This window comes from Echinops telfairi, unplaced genomic scaffold (assembly GCF_000313985.2).
Source record: "Echinops telfairi isolate 266 unplaced genomic scaffold, ASM31398v2 ScPeMD7_18;HRSCAF=68, whole genome shotgun sequence".
Lineage (NCBI taxonomy): Eukaryota > Metazoa > Chordata > Mammalia > Afrosoricida > Tenrecidae > Echinops > Echinops telfairi.
Genome location: NW_022103915.1, coordinates 28,221,964 through 28,231,931, shown reverse-complemented (window position 1 = coordinate 28,231,931; position 9,968 = coordinate 28,221,964). Strand labels below are relative to the sequence as shown.

Below are 9,968 nucleotides of genomic sequence, written 5' to 3'. Positions count from 1 at the left end.
TCCCAGCTCTTTCCTCTATTTCCCTTGATTTCCCCACCCTCATATATAAATATATTTGCATATGTACATGTCTTTATCTAGACCTCTATAAATGCCCTTTGCCTCCCAGCTCTTTCCTCTACCCTGGCCATTCTTTCACCACCACTTTGGCAAATTAAACGTGTCCTGGGATGCCTTATGGGCTTCTTCCTCCCATCCCAGGAGTAAGCCTCTTCTTGGTCTGTCCAGAGTCTCCCTGTCTTTCAAAGCCCAACTCAAATGCCACCTCCTCCAGGGCGCTGTCCCGTCCGTCCCGGGTGGCAGATAGACCAGGTTCTCTCTCCAGAGTCTCTGGTGTCCCCACCCCGCCTGAGCTAGCCTGAGAAGGGGAGCTCTTCCTTTTCCTCCTCACGCTGTTACGCCGCCAGTCACAGGTCAGGCCTGCGGGAAGGGGGCATGGCACCTACTTGAGACCTGCTGTAACTGGCCAGGCGGAGGCCAGGGAGCTCCGGGGTGAGGCCCGGGTATGAGGGCTAGCAAATCGGAGAGAGCATTTGTCTTCTGGCCAAGAGTGTCGGGGCATGTGGTGACCCAGAGATCCTTATGCACGTGCATCCTGTTTGAAGTGGAACGAAAGATCTCTGTGTCTACCGATAATGGAACGGATGACTAAAAGGTGGCTTATTGCACAGAGGTGCACCATCTGTATGATCAGATCATTTTATCTCGTGTGACTCATACCGCAACAAAGCTGGTGTGAGATATATGCCCACTGACACACGTATTCCAAACCCACTGCCATCGAGGCAACTCCTCCTTGAGTGGTCCGACAGGACAGACTGCAACCGCTCCCGGGGATTCCCAGGCTGCCCCTCTTCCTCCCAGGAATGACTGGCAGTTTGAACAGCAAGTCCTGTGGTTGCAGCCCAATGCTTGGCTCACTGCCCCGCCACGACTTCTGTGTGTGTCTGTGTATCTACACAGAAAGGTTGGTGAAGAAAGCCCATCTTTGAATCCCATCTTCCAGAAACTTCCTGAAACCCCCTCATCCCTGGATGGGAAAGGGGCCCTAGTCCCACTGTCGGGTCAGCCTCGACCACTAGCCTCAAGGTCAGTGGTTCACACCTACAGGCCACTCCTTGGGCGACAGATGGAACTAGCTAACGATGGACAACCTCAGAAACCGGAGACAGAGGGTCTCTCTGAGCTGGGATGGACTGGGCAGCAGTGGGCATCTTTGCTCGGTGCAGATGTAGAAATGGTGAGTGCACTTGCTGCTCAGGTTGGTAGTTTGAGTTCACTCAGAAAAGAGTCGTGGAAGAAAGGTCTGGCGATTGATCTACTTCTGACCACAGCCACAGAAAGCCCCGGGGTGCACAGTCCCACTCCCACAAGGGCTCAGGCTCGACAGGAACCAGGGCCAACCACCCATGGCAGCAGATTAGCGTGCAGAAACAAAGTTGTAAGGCAGGAAGGAAGAGATCACAGAATAACTCATTTCATGATGACCCACTTTTGATAAAAATCACAAAGCTACTATATGGCTGGCTGACAGATACAAATAAGCTGTGAGACCAGGTTCGCCCCTCTGGTGGTCTTTGTAGATGAGACTGAAAGGGCAAAAAGAGGGGCTACTTGTCCAGCACCACCTTTTATGGAGGGGGGAAAAAACACCCCAAAACATTGAAAGCAACCAAAGACCGAATGTTGACATTGCTTAATTCTGTCGGTTTTATTCCTTGAACTTTTCTGTGTATTTCTAATGTCGTCATTTAAAAGCCGTCTGTGACCAGGGATGGCAGGGGAAGGGCCCTGGGTTCTCCTTGGTGAGTCAGGGGCTGGGCTGGAGAGACAGCAGGAGTTGGCTGGTTTCGCCAGGCGGTGGGCGATGGAGGGTGCTCAAACCCTCTGCATCCCCCGCAGACTTGCGCTTGTGAATGGTGGTTGAGTGATGTGGGGTTCTCGGGCTAACTCCCCCCCCCCACCAGCCCTCCTGCCTCCTTCCCCGGAGCTGAGTCCAGCACCTCGGTTCCTGGGCTGTGTGCAATAGAGAACTGACAGTAGACAGAGGGGCTTTTGAGTCGACTCTAACGCTGGATCCGTCCAACAGACTGAAACCTGGCCCTGTCCTGAATCATCCTCACTGGCAGGCGGACGCTTCAGGTGCGGGCGAGTGTGTCCGTCTAGCTCACCGAGGGTCACCTGGCCTCCCTGTCCTTGTATCTCACCAAAATCGACAGCCCCTCCTCCAGCCCCTGCTCCCTCTGGAGGAGGTGTCCCAAGCAAGCAAGGGAGCACGCGTTCTGCGGTAGTCCATCGGGTGTTAACGGCTAGCTCTGGGAAATGGGTTGCCAAGCCTTTCTTTGTAGCTAGCCTGCCTTCGTTGGGCAGGTCTGCTGCAACTGCCCACCATGCCTGTTCCTGCTGGCAGTTCCTAGCATCATAGCCACCCTCAGCGTGACTTCAAGCAACATAGCAACAGCGGGCAAGCGGTGGACAGGTGAGCGAGGAGCCTAGCAAAGAGTCCTGAGCTAAATATTAGCCATTGTAAGCATTCCAGATAACCTAATGGGGCCTGGGGGAGGAATGGCCAACTATGCCGCACTGAAGCTTACAGCAGCCACCCGAGTAGAGACAGCCGTATGGGGCAACCACACGCCCAGTCTTCTGAAAGCCCGCTGACAATGCGAGTTTCCCCAGGAGCAGGCAGGCCGTCCGTCTGACCCCAGAGAAACCAGGAAAGCTAACAGACCCATCACCTGGACAAACACGGGCGTTTTCATCAAAGTATGTTCTTCCAGAACCCAAACCCAAGGAGCAGAGTGTTCCCGTGCTTTGGAATAGAGCCAGCTGTCTCTCACCAGCGAGGAGAGATTCCAGATGGTTCTGGAGCCAGCACGGACACCAACGTTAGGAAAAGGGGGCACTGGAAAAAGAGAAAGGAGACGGAAAAAAAAGATCTTAGGTCTGATTTTTAAAACCGTCAATGAGCTAGTCAAAACTGGGACCAAGTGGCAGCGCATTCATTCAGAGGAGCTCTCAGATGTTAGAGACGCCTGTGCTCGAACTCCACATCGGTCACTAATTTCTAACCGTGACTTAGTAGGAATAGATAGTGCTTACCATGATGTGTGTGTATTGTAGATGCACACACATACAAGGAAAATAGGACCACCATGGCCTGAATCCTTCAACACTGTTCTGAAAGTGTACGCCAATACAACATCTGAAAATCTAAGTTGTCGGGAGGGGCGGGGAGAAAAACCCATCTATATCTATATCCATATCCATATCCATACATGTTGTAAAAGAGTCAACTTTGGCACTGATCGAAGTGGCAGGTGATAGGCGTCAGTACCTGGAGGAGAGAAGAGCAAGAGAGACGACAAACTATTAGAAGCGATGAAAGAATCTGTTTTTTTGTCGGTGGGTTTCAAACCTGAGAGACAAGAGCGTGTGCTTCTTTTCCGTACAAACGTTCATCCCTTGTGAAGTAAGGCAGGAGAGACACCCTGTGAGAAACATGAGCAAACATCGCGGTAACACACCGAGAAGCCGGAGGGCGGCTCTGTTTCCTGCGCATCACTTTGACCCTGGCTGCGGCACGTGGGACTCCACCCAGCAGATCACGGCCCACGGACAGGACTGGGGTCGACCCAGGGGTCGGTCGGCAGACTATGGATCGACAGCCAGGCGCAGCTCCCTCGGCGCAGACATGTGGCTCTGAAATGAAATGGAAGATGGAAACAAAACTATGTTCAGATGAGGACGATGTCATTTGTACAAACAGATGAGTATGTGTGGCTCTTGAGCAATTTTTACATTGTTGCCAGGGTCAGGATCGGCTCTCCCGTCTCAAAAGTTTGCCGACCCCTGGTCCAGATGAAGACCCGAGCTCATTCGGTATGTGGGATGATAATAATAATCACCAGCAGAGAGTCGTCATTAATTCCTTCAGTTCCCATAATAACCCTATGGAGTGGGTGCTAGTAAACCCAAAAAGCCAAGCGCATTGCTAGCAAGTCGATTCCATCACAATCAAGTGACTCTATGGGACAGAGTAGGGCCTGCCCACAGGGTTTCCAAGGCTGAAATCTCTACAGACGCAGGCTGCAGCACCTTCCTCCTCTGGGGGGTGGCTAAGCGCTCTCCGAGAGCAATCGCACTTAACCACTGCACCCCGGTGCTCCTCGTGCAATTATTACCCTCCACCCTCTGCCTTTAACGAAGTTGAGGTGTGGCAAAAGTAGGTAGCTTAGCCCAGATCACCGGGCCTATCCCTGTGGCGCTGGGATTTGAAAGTTACTTAACCAGTTTGTAGATAAATTGGCGGTCTGAATCTGGAAGGGGGGGAGAGGGGGTGATAGCAGGGAATGGGCTATTCAAGCATGATTTGGGGGCACAACTGACAAGCCACTTCAGAGAAAGTCATAAAGCTGAAAGGTACCACACGCCTTGTCGTAGTGAGGTGCCGACAAGTCCACTCCAACCCATCCCATCCCCGCGCCGCAGAGCAGAATGCACTGCCCAGGCCCATGCCGCCTTCACGGTCGGTCCAGTGTTCGAGCCCACGGTGGCAGCCGCGTGGCAGTCCATTTAGTTGGTGGCCTTCCTCTCCTTTGCTGTACTGCCGCTGACCAAGCAGGGTGTCGTTCCCCAAGGACTGGTCTCCCCTGACAACATGTCCAAAGTCCATGAGAGGAAGTCTCTCAGCCTTGCCTCTGAGGAGCACTCTGGCCGTACTTCTTACAAGACAGGTCTGTTTGTTCTTTTGGCAGTCCGTGGTGTTCTCAGTATCCTGCACCAGCACGGCAATTCAAACACATCCATTCTCCCTCAGTCTCCCTTATTCCATGTGCATACTCCTTCCTCCCAAACAAATGGGCGTAGACGCAGCCAAGATGAGAAAGCAGAAGGACGGGAAACCCTGAGCTCCTATTGAAAAACAATGGACAGACAGCTTTAGGAGCCCAGAGTAGAGAGGAGTCCTAGTGGCAGAGTGCAGTGCATAGGGGTCTGGGAACCACAAGTCAGCAGTTCGAACCTACCAGTTGCACTGTGGAAAAGAGATGAAGCTTTCTGCCCCCAAGACGGATCACGTCAGAAGCCCACAGGCGCGGTTCTCCGCGGTCCGCCCGCCGCTGTGAGTTAGAACAGACTCGGCAGCAGTGGTCTGATGAGCGCAGGGAAGGCTTTCTGAGCCAGGTCCAAGACGAGGCAGGTCACAGACCGTGCTGGCCACCGGAAACTCCGAAATGGTTGTGAGCAAAAGATACCACACATAAAAGAGACAACGGTCCATTGTGTGCAACTGCACGTGACAAGAGGTGAGTTGTGTTGATTTAGGAAAACGTCTTCATAAACAGATAAATTAGGGAGGACACTGGCAGTTCACATACGAGTACGCACAAAGACCAATCAGTCAACGAACATTTGAAAAGGCGCCTGCCGTCTCGGATCATTCACGAATCGAAACAAGATGTCATTTTCCCGCTGTCAGGCTGGCCTGGTCTGCAACTTCGAGAATGCGTTTTGGCTGCTGTGAACAACGTTGCAACCACCAAGTGCCTGTCTGCATTTCTCCTCTTCCTCCTTTTGGGTTTCTGCCTGGCAGTGGAATTGCTGGATCATGCACACGGTCATGCTGTTGAGGGCAGGGCTGCAGACCCCCTTGGGCATTTCCGGGACCGGGGTGTCAATGGATTTGTCCCCATCTGAAGACAAGTTGACGATTTCTGTCAGAATTTTAGGGCCACCTATCATTGCGTCCATCACTCCTAGGGATTTCTCCTACCGCTCATGTCATATGCATGCACACAGTGGAAACCCCAAAATACCCCTCACCACGGACAGAATGCTTGCTCCTTAAGAGGCAAGGATGCTGAGACTTGGTCTCACGAACTTTGGACATGCTGTCAGGAGGGACCAGTCCCTGGAGAAGCACATCCTGCTTGGGAAAGGCGGGGGGCAGGGAAGATGGACAGACACGGTGGTTGCGACAATGGGCTCAAACCTCGGCACGATTGTGAGGACGGCGTGGGACTGGGTGGTGTTTCCTTCTGTTGTGTGTGGTCTCTCTGGGTCGGAACTAACTAACAACAGCACAAAGGATAGGTTCCCATAAATGATAGCCAGTCCATTCTGGAATACAAGGAGCTGTTCGGAGAAAGAGAGGGATTCTGTCCAGGCTGATCTGCACAGGGCGGTGTTGTGTGCTAACAAACTTGGTGAAGACAACACTCAACTCATGGCTTTCAGTCAGTTTGACTTGGAACAAGCCTGCAGTGTGGTCTAGAACTGCCGTTGGGGATTTCCAAGGCGGTAACTCTTTACAGAAGCAGAAAATCTGATTGCTGTTCCTCAGAGCAGCTGGTAGGTTCAAACTATGACCTGGAGGTTAGCAGCCCAACAAATAACTCACTGCTTCACCGAGGCTCCTTCTAGAGAAAGGGTACCAAGAATATGACCTTGGTCGGGTGAAAAAGAAGATGCAGGCATAGGTACCCACTACCATCCAATAGATTCTGACTTGGTGACCCTGTAGGACTGGGTAGAACTGCTTCTTAGGGTTTCTGAGACCATATAGGAGCAGACAGACAGCCTCATTCTTCTCCATCTGATTGGCTGGTGGCTTTGAACCACCAACCTGGAAGCTAGCAGCTGGTTGCCCAACCCGCTGCAATGCACCAGGGCTCCTTGCAGGCATGGATGTGTGTGTGTGTGTGTGTGTGTGTGTGTGTGTGTGTGTGTGCGCGTGCGCACTGATGGGAAACTTCTAGCAGAGAACTTGGAAAAACGCTACAAATGCCTGTGTTTGGAACATGGGGTCGGGGAGGCGGAGTTTTTTCACTGTATATTCGTATGAATGGTTTCATTTTTTTCCACGCAAGCATGCCATTTTCAGAATTTAAGAAGAATCTGAAAGAAGATGGAAATTCTAGAGTCCTTGTGATTTCAGATCCACCCCAGTCTTCCTCTTTCAGTGCACTTCTCAGTGGGGTCCTGGTCTCACCGTCACAGTTTTCATCCCCACCTCCGGATCTTCTCTGGTCTGAGGACAGTGGGACCTGGACAGGCACCAGCAGGCTGCCCGGGCGGCCTGGCTCGTCTGTCTCCAGAGTCGGCTCATGACACCTCTTGGAGGGAAGGGACTTTTGACCCCTCTGTCTGGGTGAAGACCCTTCCAACTACGTCATGTGCACCCAGGGAGGAGACTTTCTCTTTAAAACATGGGCATGTAATTGTAGTAACTCTGGAGGTGGTTCATAGAAAACCTCTCCATTTCACCAGCCCTCCCAGGGATACCTCAGCGATATGAAATGGGCCCACCTCGCTAGTCCGTCATCACTGCGAGCTGTTCCCCAATTCCTCACCTTTACAGAAGCTCAGTGTCCCCCCATCTTTGTGCCTTCCTGTCACCCGCCCCTGCTCGCCACTGCTGCACTGCCGTTTCTATGCTCTGGCCTCTTCTGGACATTTCACAGCGGAGAGGTCGTACAAGACTTGCCCGTTGGGGACTGACTTATTTCCCTCGGCACCATCGGTTCAAGGTTCATCTGTGTTGTGTCGTCGATGGGGCTGACTTTCTCCTTAGGACTGACTCCTCTTCCACTGCAGGAGCCCTAGTGGCATCGTGGGCTATGTGCTGGGCTGCTAACCCCAAGGTCAGCGGTTCAAAGTCACCAACCACTCCTCAGGAGAAAGACGAGGCTGTGTGCTCTTGTAAAGATTGACAGCCTCAGAGGCCCTAGGGAACGGGCGGCTGGGCACTGCAGGGTGGCTACGCTTCTGGAGCAGCTCCATGGCAGGAGGTGTGGGGCTTGAGTGTGGGTTTCATGGTCCTTTGTAAGCCTATGAAACTTGTGTGCACATGTACTAGTTGAGGGACTTTCAGGCGGTCTCCACCTTTTGGCTGTTGAAGACAGATTGTTGTAGGTAGCGGTTCTCAGCCTGTGGGTCGCAACCCCTTTGGGGATCGAACAACCCTTTCACAGGGAGTCGCCTAAGACCATCGGAAAACACGAATTTCCAGTGGTCTTAGGGACGGAGACACCGCTTCTCTATCTGTCTCCGGGCGGGTCCGCCCACATGCAGATACGCCCACCTATGAGTACCCGGCGTGAAGACTGTTACCCATGCTACACCATGCTTCAAGATGAAATTTCATTGACTTGTCATTAGAAATAAATAGGCCACCCTATAGAATGACCTATTGTTTTTGTGATGAATCACTATGCTTTCATGATGTTCCATTTGTAACAATGAAAGTAAATCCTGCCTATCAGATATTGACATGACGCTTCATAACAGTAGCAAAATGACAGTAATGACCGTAGCAATGAAAATAATGTTATGGTTGGGGTCACCACCACGTGGGGAACTGTGTTGAAGGGCCGTGGCATCGGGAAGGTTGGGAACCGCGGCTGTCGGTGTCACCACGCCCGTCTGACTCATAGCGACCCGGTGGACAACAGAGGGAAACGCCGCCCAGTCCTGTGCCCTCCTCTCGTGGAAATGTTGTTGCACCGTCCGGCCCTCTTCTCTGGGTCTTCCTCCTCTTCCCTGCCTCTCTGCTTTACCGAGTACGATGTACGAATAAGGAACAGGCTGCCACTTCAGAGGAAGGAGCCCCCCGAAAACCCATGGAGAGCCCCGGAGCAGCGTGGACACGGTGTAGCGATGTCTGTCTGTGTGCCTGTTATTAGACCCCCTCGGAGTAGAATTGCTCGCTCGCGTGTGTTCATTTTCTGGTTCGCATCTTGAGGAACTGCCACGCTGCTTCCTCGTGGCACCAGTTCTTGTAGTCCAAGTGGAGAAACTCAGAAAGATGCAGTTGCCCGGGCAGCTCCCTGTAGATCCAGTGAGCCCTGGAAGTCTCCCTTCTAGGTGGTCTGGAAGGGCCATTTGACCTCCCCCCTAGCAGTTTACCCCCCAGCCCAGGGAGGGAAGCAGGGGAGAAAGTGGCCGAGCCAGACCTAGGGGCGTGGACTCCCAATGCTGCTCCAATGCTGGTCTCTGCTGGCTCGCACCGGGGGCAGACGGGGCTGGGGGTAGGGGTGCACCGGCCTGGATTTGAAGGTGGGAGGCAGGGCCGGGGATCATGGCCCTCACACCATCCGAGCTTCAGTCTGAAGCAGGCCTGGTTGGAAGGTGCTGACAAGCATCTTGGGCCAGGGAGGGAGAGGCTGGGGGAGGAGCCCGGAGGAGGCACGAGGAGGACTGGGACCCATGCCCACCTGCGCTGAGTGCTCTGTTGTCCCCATGCCACAGAGCCTGAGAGCCACCTTTGTGGTCGGGAAGCGAGCGGAGACACCACCAGGCCTCTCCGAAGCAAGTTTTCCTAAGGATCCATCAGGAAGCGGCAGGACCACCTGCCTGAGCCCACGCGCCTCTCCTGCTGCTCCAGGTAGGTGTCTACCCACTTTATCCATCCAGGCTAAGCCCCTAGGGCCTGCCTCACCTTCAAGCCCCAGAGATGTGGCCCTTCGTGACTCCCCCATCAGGGCTTGGCAACAGCCCTCCCCGCCAAGCCCACCACCACCTGGAAGGAAAGCTGGGTGTCTTGGTCCCCTTCTCCAGAGGGCACTGTGCCAGGAGGCCCCAGCTCTCTTGGGAAGAAATGCCCAAGGTAGGTTCTAGCTGGGTCCCCAGTGGTTCTTGCCCAGCCGACCCCAGTTTGGAATGTGTCCAGACCCAAACCAGATGGGCCCCTTCCCAGAGATCCCTGCATCTGGACACCTCAGAGGGACAGGGTTCCGGAAGATGGCATCTCCGTAGAAGGTTAGCGTGTCAAGGGATCTGAGTGAAACAATCCAGCCTCAGGCCTCCCTCGTCCTCTCCCTCCTACTTCACAAGCTTAGATCGTTACCAGAGCCAAGCTCACAGCCCTCCTGTCCTTCCAATTCACGGTGGCCTTTAAAATGATGTCTGCATATCTCTGAAGATAATCTTGTCAACATAGTCAGCTACCCGATCCCTGCCCATGCCCA

At 53.4% G+C, this 9,968-nt stretch overlaps 1 protein-coding gene across 3 annotated transcripts in view; it reads left to right on the top strand.

The window, feature by feature from the left end:
• TMEM63C (transmembrane protein 63C) overlaps positions 1–9,968 on the top strand; it is a 72,450-nt gene that overhangs the window by 7,417 nt on the left and 55,065 nt on the right. For all 3 annotated transcript variants that reach the window (XM_045288074.1, XM_045288072.1, XM_045288073.1), the window contains exon 2: positions 9,250–9,385. The gene's annotated coding sequence lies outside the window, so the exon portion shown is untranslated. The remainder of the gene's footprint in view (positions 1–9,249; positions 9,386–9,968) is intronic.